Source organism: Glycine max, chromosome 9 (assembly GCF_000004515.6).
Source record: "Glycine max cultivar Williams 82 chromosome 9, Glycine_max_v4.0, whole genome shotgun sequence".
NCBI classification, from domain to species: Eukaryota; Viridiplantae; Streptophyta; class Magnoliopsida; order Fabales; family Fabaceae; genus Glycine; species Glycine max.
This window is the reverse complement of record NC_038245.2, coordinates 7297617-7308605: the sequence shown is the minus strand read 5'-3', so window position 1 is coordinate 7308605 and position 10989 is coordinate 7297617.

Below are 10989 nucleotides of genomic sequence, written 5' to 3'. Positions count from 1 at the left end.
TGTAACTAATGCAGCAGATGTCCATGATGATTTTCAAAGTGAAAAAAGAGATTATGAGTTGTCCATCTCATGTCAGTTTTGATGGTGAGACATTTAATTTTTTACAGACTAGTGCAAATTGCAGAGTGTTGTCAATTTGGACTGTGATTTTTCTCATGGAATTAATGCAGCAGACGTCCATGATGATTTTCAGAGTGAAAAAAAAGAGATTATGAGTTATCCATTTCATGTCAGTTTTGCTGGTAAGACATTTAATTCTTAGAGACGTGTGCAAATTACAGAGTGTTGCTAATTTGGAGCAGTAATTTGTCCCTTGTAATTAAGTCGTTAGAAGTCCATGATAATTTTCGAGTGAAACAAGAGATTATGAGTTGTCCATTTCATGTCAATTTTGCTGGTGAGACATTTAATTTTTAGAGACGTGTGCAAATTGCAGAGTGTTGTCAATTTGGAGTAGTAATTTGTCCCTTGTAATTAAGTCGTTAAATGTCCATGATAATTTTCAAAGTGAAAAAAGAGATTATGAGTTGTTCATTTCATGTCAGTTTTGCCAGTGAGACATTTAATTTTTTGAAACATTGTAGTGTAAATTGCAAAGTGTTGTGAATTTTGACAATTATGTTACCATGTCACCTACTGCAGTAAAAATGGATAAACTGAAAATTGCTAATTTAAATTTAAAGAAAAAAATTATTTCAATACGTAAAGTGATAACTGAACACGAACATAAGACACTACATGAAAACCTCAAAGTAGAAATAACTAAGACATGAATGATCTGTAGATTACCAATCCCTTTTGAATATTGTTTCGTGGGATGGAGACATGTTACTTCCTTTGGGCTCGGAAGAGGAGTCAGGATCACTATCATGGTTTTTGACCCAACAAGTCTCGTATTCATCTGATAAGTCCTCAAGATTAGAGGTTGAGCCTTGTTGGTTGGTTGGTGGGTTATTATTGTGGCAGATTATGGCAAATAACTCCACAAATGGTAGTGATGGGTTGTTATAAAAAATGTTGAACATTTGTTGAACATCAACATCATCTTGCAGAATAAAATATGTGTACATATAACGTTGTTCCGACTTAAATATAGGGCACCGAAAGTGGAGATGTTGGATATGTTGTTGTGGGTCAATGTTTAGTTTTTGGTGAACAAGTTCAAGCAATTGTGTAAAGGTTATGCCCTTGTTGACCATGAAAGTTTTTGTATTGTTACTAACGAAGGTGGTGTCCTCATTAGTATTGTAAATTTGACCATTGTAGTAAATACAAACATATGCAGTTAGGTGACACATTATGGTAGGGATTGAGATGAAAATTTGAAATTGTTACGAATGTCTTTAGTTGTAGTGGTATTTATAGAATTTGGTTATAGCTGGGTGAGTCACTAGTTAACTGTACATTTAGATGAATGGGTAAATGAACACTTAAGCATATTTGTAAGGGTCCATAATGTGCAAATTGTAGAGTGTTGCTAGTAAGGCATTTAATTTTTTAGAGACGTGTGCAAATTACAGAGTGTTGTCAATTTGGACTGTGATTTATCCTTGGTAACTAATGGAGCAGAAGTCCATTATAATTATCAGAGTGAAAAAAAAGCTGAGTTGTCCATCTCATGTCAGTTTTATTGGTGCGACATTTATTTTTTTAGAGACATGTGCAAATTGTCGAGTGTTGCCAATTTCGACTGTGATTTATCCCTGATAATTGATGCAACAAAAGTCCATTATAATTTTCAGAGTGAAAAAAAACTAAGTTGTGCAAATTGCAGAGTGTATTACGAATATATTTTTTTTGGATTCTTTAATGTTATTACCATGGAAAAAGTGTTTAAATCATAGTTTTTATTTTTTTTATTTTGTGCTTCTATTTTGAGGTTGTATTTCATGGAACTGGTGCACGATATTTTTTTTTTATTCTTTGACGTTCAAACCATGGAAAAAGTGTGTCACAAATATCATTAATGTGTTGGACATAATTTGAAAAAAAATGCAGAACATGGACACTTAAGCATAGTTGCAAGGGTCCAAATCATAATTTTTTGTTGATTTTGTGCTTCTATTTTGAGGTGCTATTCCATGAAACTGGTGCACGATATTTTTTTTTGGATTCTTTGACGTTCAAACCATGGAAAACGTGTGTCATTAATATCATTAATGTGTTGGACATAATTTGAAAAAAAATACAGAACATGAGACTTAAGCATAGATGCAAGGGTCCAAATCATAGTTTTTTTTTATATTTATTTTGTGCTTATATTTTGAGGTGGTATTCTATGGAACTAGTGCACGATATTTTTTTTTTGGATTTTTTGATGTTCAAAACATGGAAAAAGTGTGTCACAAATATCATTAATGTGTTGGACATAATTTGAAAAAAATACAGAACATGGACACTTAAGCATAGTTGCAAGGGTCCAAATCATAGTTTTTTTGATTTTGTGTTTCTATTTTGAGGTGTTATTCCATGGAACTGGTGCACGATATATATTTTTTGGATTCTTTGACGTTGAAACCATGGAAAAAGTTTGTTACAAATATCATTAATGTGTTGGACATAATTTGAAAAAAATGCAGAACATGGGCACTTAAGCATAGTTGCAAGGGTCTAAATCATAGTTTTTTATTTTTATTTTGTGTTACTATTTTGAGGTGTTATTCCATGGAACTGGTGCACGATATATTTTTTTGGATTCTTTGACATTCAAACCATGGAAAAAGTGTATCACGAATATCATTAATGTGTTGGACATAATTTGAAAAAAAATGCAAAACATGGACACTTAAGCATAGATGCAAGGGTCCAAATAATAGTTGATGAAATCGTTACAGGGGCATTTAAACATATTTGATCCCATTATCACAGCATTTTATACTTCAATGACCAAGATGATGTCCAGTCCCACAAGGTGGTGGGCGCCGATTACGTCGTGGATTTCTTCTTTCCTGTATGGCTGGTTCTCCCACGTCATGATGATGTTGTTGTTCTATGTTAGTATATTCAATGTCGGTTGCTGCAGCTGAATAACTTTGTCCTTATTCTCCAAACGAATGTGGTGCATTGAACTGTTATAAAGAAACTAAATATGATGCCGCTGAATTTGGTGTATTAAAATCGATGCCAAATAAATCGGTCATCCATTCATGGCTAGTTGCGGTGACTGACTCGCCAGTGTGACCAAAAGTTTGATGAACAGGTGAAGGAGTACAATACATTGACTGAGGATGTGAAATTTCAAAATGTGTTTGTTCAACACTTGTCCCTGCAACATTATGGGTAATTGTTGTGCGTGGATTATTTGTTGTGCAACAGACAAGAACAAAGTAATGTTTTTCCTATAACATTCCATGTACGTTGATGTATGTGTCACTATTCCTTCAACCCATTGCCCAGCTAAAACATCTTTGCGTTTGTTTTTCCAGATATTAATCCACTCCGCATGGTATTCCATCCTGTCAATATAATGATTGCCTCGCATGTCAATTTGGTGAAGTCAATCAAGATTCATAGGATCAACAAAGATATCTTGTTGTAGTCCAAACTGTAGCTTGACCCGGTTTGTTTGATGCCATTCGACAATCAAGAAACAAATAATTGCAGTACATGCAGACCAAATCTCCATGTCTCTATATGCACGTTTGGGTAAGTGTTCCTCAAATCCTCTATATGGGACCCAGGAAAACTAAAATATATGCCAACAAGGCAACAATGCAACATTAGTAAATGTTAGTATGTACATATTGATGGTGCAAATCATGATAGTGTTATACCTCATAGCTCTCGATATGATCTATACAAGATCTATATCTGACCAAGTCACCATAAGGTGTGGCCCTATATTCTAATCTACCACCACTCCATTTGAAATGTAAAACATACAAAATCAGTATTCATTGTAATGTTATAATGCGCGTCATTGAAATAAAAAATTTACATTTCACTATATGTAAATAACCAATATTTATTTATATTAGTCGTTCTATTACGTTTACACAATTCATTCAAAAAATCAACAACCGTCTCCCTACTTGAGCAACTGAAAAAGTTGCTCAATTGTTATTTCGTGTCCTTATTTCATTTCATCAGAGTCAGACACATTATATTTTAGCATAACTACTCGACAATGACGATCTTAGAGGCGCAATGAAAATAATTCTCCAGAATCCACAATTGAATTTTGCTGAATTCTATGCTGCTACTGACCTTATTTTTCAACCACAACCATCGTCTCCACAACCCTCATGTCCACAACTACAACTACCGCCTCCACAACAATTACCGTACAACAACATATACCTTAATAATCTAGTATCTTCATACAACAACCTTGAAACACAAGACCTCTTTGACATTTATACTTCATACACACAACTATTATCCGAAAATGATTTTTTTATGCCCAACAAACCTCATTTGACCAATAAAACCATCCTTCATCCCCCTTTACGCCACCTTCACAACAACCATAAACCCAAACATCAAACCGAAATGAAAATCCCATCGCTAACGAAGATCCCATTATACGATTTCATGACGAAAACATGAATGATTTTAGTGAGGATGAGGATCAATAGTTCTTTTATCACATCAATCACCAAAGCGATGACCAAAGTGATGACCAAAGCGATGACGAGGGTGTTGGCAGACCAATGACACCTCCATTGCAATATTACCAACCTAGGTGTCCAGTAGACTTGAACTTTGACCACCTACCACACTACATTGATCGACACCATTTTGTTCAGCAGCAAGTCAGCAACATAATGTACAATCACCAACTGGTGCACTCGAGGTTGGCATGACCTTCGATGAAAAAGCACAATGTATTCGAGCAGTCAAAGAATACAACTTCAGAAATCATTTTGATTGCAGAACAATTTACTCTGACCAGAGAAGGCTAAACTTCGTGTGTAAATTACATGAAGATGGTTGTACATGGAGCTTAGGTGCATGCAATTCAAAGAGGCATAACAAATGGATTATCAAGAGTATCAGAGGTCATCACACTTGTCTCGCGTCAATGCTCAGACAAGATCATCGACAACTCGACAAACACGTCATAGCACAGATCATCCAACCAATTGTCAAAACAAACCCAACCGTCTCCATCAAGACGTTGATTGCAGAGATCAAAATGTTCATGAATTATACCCCATCCTACAAGAAGACATGGTTAGCAAAGCAAAGAGTGTTGGAGATTATTCATGGAAACTGAGAAGAATCATATGCCAAACTGCCAAAACTTTTGGGAGCTTTGCAATCTTGTGTTCCCGGGACTGTGGTCGTTGCTCAAACAGAATCCGTGTATGAGGGAGGAGAAATTGTACCGGACAAAAGAATGTTTAAACGTGTCTTTTGGTCATTTGGTCCATGCATTAATGGTTTTGCATATTGCAAACACATAGTACAAGTAGATGGTACATGGCTTTACAGGAAGTATACTGGCACATTGTTGATAGCTACTGCACAAGATGAAGCTAACCATATCTTCCCGATTGCCTACGTCATTATAGAAGGGGAGACAACTTCAGCTTCATGTTTTTTCTAAAGAATTTGAGAAGACATGTTACTCTGCAAATTAACATTTCTCTCATTTCAGACAGACACCCCTCAATTATAAGTGCCTACAACAACCCAAGTAACTTATGGTTTCAGGACACGTCCCATTTTTTTTGCCTGTGCCACATTGCACAAATTTTTTTTCGCAGTAACTCAAACTGCAAACATTTAAAGAAACCACTTATGCTGGCTGGTGAGAATCTATTTTATTTATTCGTTAAACTTTTTCAATCAAATTTTATAACGTAATAGATTGATTGAATATTTACAGGTTACGCATACACGAAGAAGATGCACTAGCGACATCTTGGGGATATGCATGCGAATAAGCCAAGTGCAGCTGAATGGCTTGATCAATTGCCCAAACAAAACTGGGTACAATGCTTCGATGAGGGAAAACGTTGGGGCATATGACTACCAATTTGTCTTAGTCTGTTAATTCCATGTTAAAAAACACAAGACATTTGTCGGTGTCATCGTTGGTTGAGGAGATGTATTTCAAGATCGCACAACTCTTTGCTATTAGAGGTCGACAAACTCAGACAATGATCAACTCTGGTTCACAGTATTCTGAAGTTGTCTTTGATGCAATGAATAGTGGTCAACAAGAATCTAATACACACATTGTAAATGAATTCGACAGACACAATCACTTTTATTATAACAGAGACCCAATCCCCACTTCAAACACCCAGACCACCTGGAAGGTTTAGAGTAATGTTACAATCCTAAAAGTGTGATTGTGGTGAATATCAGGCTAAATACTTGTCGTGTTCTCACGTCATGGCTGCCTGTAAATTTGTCAATGTTGATCCCATGAACTATGTGCCGATACTATTCACTTTACAACACATTTTGTACGTCTATGACAACTCCTATGATTTACTGTCACACGAATCAATGTGGCAAAAATATGAAGGAGATCAGTAGGGTCCTGATCCAAGGAGAAAGAGGACTGCAAAGGATCGTCTCGTTTCAACTCACATTCTTACTGAGATAGACGAAAACGAAAATAAACGGTAAAGTAGAAAAAAAATGTGGAATTTGCCGGCAACATGATCATAACAAAAATAATTGTCCTAACATATCTTTATCTTAAGTTTTTCCTTAGCCAAATGTGATTGTTTAAGTATTTTATTGATAATACTATATAATGTTCTTTTATAAATAAATTGTTAAACAAAAAGTCTTATTATTTTTAATTAAATCTAATGACATAAATAAACTAATTATATTTAGTAATATAATTATATTATAAAATTCAGATTTAAAAAAAATATCCACCTAAAAAATATGTTAAGTAAATTAAATACTAAAACAAAAATAATTATATTTAACAATATCATTTTCTTATTAAAAAAATTAATTAAAAACAAAATTAAAAAATTTAATTTAATAAATAAGTAATTTTAAAATCAGTTAAATTTTTTTTATATAATATAATATTTACATTTTATAATATTTTAAATTAAAAAAAAAAGCCAAGTATGGAGGTCGGGGTGACCAAACCCAGCTTCCAACGAGCATTCCAAAAGCAATGCACTATGAGAATAAAAGAAGAAAATGGTGTAGATTGGAAAAAAAGTGAAGAGAGAAGGTGCATTACCAGAAAAAACCAAGAAGTTTCTCTCCTCTTTTATTGGGTACAATTTTTTTTTACATCTTTAAATAGAAGATAAATCCTTCAATGTTTAAACATAAATTGATGCACTTATACCTTTTCTTTCTTTAAGAAAAAAAAATACAAATATAACGTTTACTAGAAAATTATATATATGAAATAAGTTTATCCACCCTAAAAAAAAATTAAGCTTTTCTTTAACTCTCACCTTTACGTTTTAACAGCACTATCTTTATATATTCGTAAAAATAATGTTTCTGATAAAAGATGTTTTCAATTTCAACGCTTTCTTATAAGGTTGAGCAACCTTAATTTACCATTATTTAATCCTTGATTAGAACTAGGTGCGTCTGTTTGTTTCCTCTTTTACTCACTCACGTGATATTCATGACTTTATTATTTTATTTGCCTAAAATGTAATTTTTAATTTTTTTATTTTTTTAAATTTATAATTTTAATTCTCTTATTTTTTAATAAAAATATTTTATCATTTATTTTAAAAAAAATATGTGATTTTAATCCTTTTAATTTTAATTGAGACATTTTTTTTTTACTTTTAAAAATTTATAATTTTAATCTTCTTGTTCAATTTTAGACTTATGGAGTGTGAACTTTTTAAATTGTTTTTTTAATAAATTAAATTAATTAGTAATTAAATAATTTTAAAGAAACATCATTGTATAATAAATAAATAATTATCGCCCAACATTCACAGAGTAAATAAATTAATATTTAAAATTAGTTACAAACATTAAAATTGTTAATTTTTAAAATTAAGAGGTGAAATGTCTTAATTAAAAAAATTAAAAAATTAAAATCATAAAATTTTTAAAAATAAGAAATAAAATGTCTCAATTAAATAAAGATAAATAAAAGTACATATTTGAAAAAAAAATAAGAGGAAGATAATTATATTGTAACTTTTTTGTTTATTAATTGTTTCGGCCATGATCATGATGCGTGACATTCATGACTACTCAATAGATGCTCCTTTACGAACTTACTTCCTTCTCAACAATTACAATGCGAATTCACCCACTTTTATTTCTCCTTTTACTATTATTTCAAGTTTTAACTTTTCTGTCATGCCTCTCCCCTCTTTATTTTGTTAGAAAAAAAATAGTATAGTGCAAATTTTACACTTGCAAAAGTCATTTCTATCGCTAACATTAAAAAAGTTCTTAATTTATACTGTATTTGTTTTTGAAAACATTTTACATAACTTATAAAATATCTGGGTACTCTAAACTAAAGTGAGCAACCCATTTTAGAGAGTATGCCATCTAATCTTAAATTTAAGAAAATTAACAAATATTTTTTAATAATAAATTAACAATTACTATAAATGTTTTGATTAACAACTAAAACTAAGATTATATTCCTACTAGAGTGATAATTATTAAACTCAAAGATTCTAAGGTAAGAGTCTACGGGAATGAGTGAAAGAGATGTTGCGAGTATGTCGAACAGTAAACCTTCACCCAAACCACCAGATGGGGAGGGGAAGGCTGGTGTGACCAAGGTCTTGTTTAGAGATAAGATGATGGGGACTCATGCAATGATATGATGGATTAAAAAAACAAATTTAATTGCGAACAAATAATTTCATATCAAGTTGGAGCAAGGAGACAGGTTGAGATCAAAATGTTATGTAGAAGACTCTATTATTTAGGAATTGTGGAAACCTTGTAAAGATGCACTAATAGTAAAGTTGCTAGGAATATTTGTGAGTTTCTTTGTCATGAGGGATCGCTGAAAGGCGATGTGGAAGTTGTTAGGGGTTTTTGATATGTTAGATGTGGGCTTTGGGTTTTATATGGTTAAGTTCGACCTTCCGCAAGATACAAAGAAGGTGGTTAGTGGAGGACCACAAATGGTATTTGATCACTATCCGACGGTGCGACCATGGATACATGATTTTATTGTGTTGGAAGTGAAGATTGAGCGAACACTAGTTTGGATACGATTTCCTTTGCTGGGGATGGAGTACTATGATGAAAGTCTATTCTTGGCATTGGCATCAGTGGTGTGGAGTTCGATCAAAGTGGATATTTGAATAATGGATGCAACCAAAGGCAAGTTTGCGAGGGTTTATATGGAAATAGATCTTAATCAACCGATAGTAAGAAAGGTATGGTTTAGAGATCACTACTTTCGAGTGGAATACGAGGGTTTGCATTTCGTATGCAAGAAGTGTGGGTTGCATGGACATATTGCAAGAACATGTCCACAATTAAAGGAGGAGGAAGGAAGTACACCGGACAGTTCCTGAGAGTTGAAGGCCAGATGGCGACGTTGGGGTTTAGTCGTAGGGTAGCCAAAAGTCAAACCCTAATCCAAAATCAATTAGGGTGAGGGGGGAGAATATTACAGAAAGTGAATTTCCATGAGGCGAAATCGAAAGGTGATTCAGTTATTGACTTATATGGGGATTGAATAATGGTCTCCAAAATAAGGAAACGGAATAAGGGATGAAATGAGAATGCGAATTTTAAGGGAGGAAATGATAGGAATAAACTAGTGATAAAGGGTAATAAATTTAATGTTTTATATATGGGGGTGGGCTCGGGAGGAGAAAACTATGGGCCAATTTTGGTATCCAATAATGAGGAGGTTCCCACTTTGAAGGAGCCAATGAAAAGAGGTTAGAGGTAGAAAAGGGCTTGGCTAAAGTTCAAAGGGGTTGGGAGGAATACAATAGTGACCATTAGAGAGTCGACATATAGAAATGAGAGTACCATCATGTTTCGAGATGGCACAACAAAGATAGTATATGTGAGCCTAATAGTGGTGAGGCAATGATGAAAGAAAGGAGGGAGGTAACTATTACAAAGAATCCTCAACAGGCTGAAGGGGCTCCGGTAGGGAGTAGTACGATCATGTCGGAGCGAATAGTGGCGCCCTTTAGACTAGGGTGGAATACTGAATCGGATCTGTCTAAAGATCAGGGTGAGGGGGTGCAGAATAAGGGTGGTGATGAGGGAGTGGAGAACACGACCCAGACTATGGAAGTAGTGGTGGATGGGGATGCAGGCTCAGAAAGTAATCAACCTTGATAGAGGTGAGGCAAGTTATGCTCACAATGATATAATGTTGTTATGATGATTGAGTTTAAAGAATGCTCTATGGTATCTCGGAATGTTAGGGGGTTTGCTAGCAGGAAGAGTCAAGAGCTTATTTTGAAATATCACCCAGATGTGATCTTTCTTTATGAGACTCACACAATGATAGCTAGATACTAAAAGTTTTGGGATCAAATGGGGTATAAGGTGGTTGGATTGGAGGAAGCGGAAAGACACTCAGGTGGCATTTGGGGGATTTGTTCAAAATGGGTGAATTTTTCTGTAACTCTAGAAGAGTCCATGAAACAATGTATGAATCTAAATTTGGTTAGGGGGAGACAGACTTGGTTTTGCTCCAGGGTATATGTGAGCCTACATTCTTCAACTAGGAAGACATTATGGGGGTATTTGGGGGACTTAAAAGGAAGAATTAATCACCCTTTGAGTCTAGTTGGAGATTTCAATGATATTTTAATTCCACCAAGGCAAGGTGGAAGGGTGTTCTCGCATTTGTGAGCCGCCACTTTAAGGTGTGTTTGGACATATATGCTCTTGTGAATTTAGAATACTTTGGAAGTAAATTCACTTGGCAGAAGAGGTGTACAAGAGGGATGTTAATGGCAAAAAGACTAGATAGGGTGATGAGTGACATTCAGTGGAGGTTAGCCTTTCCTGAAGCAACTATGGAACATCTAGTTCGTAGACACTCTGATCACAATCCTATTTTGTTAAGGTGTTGTAATC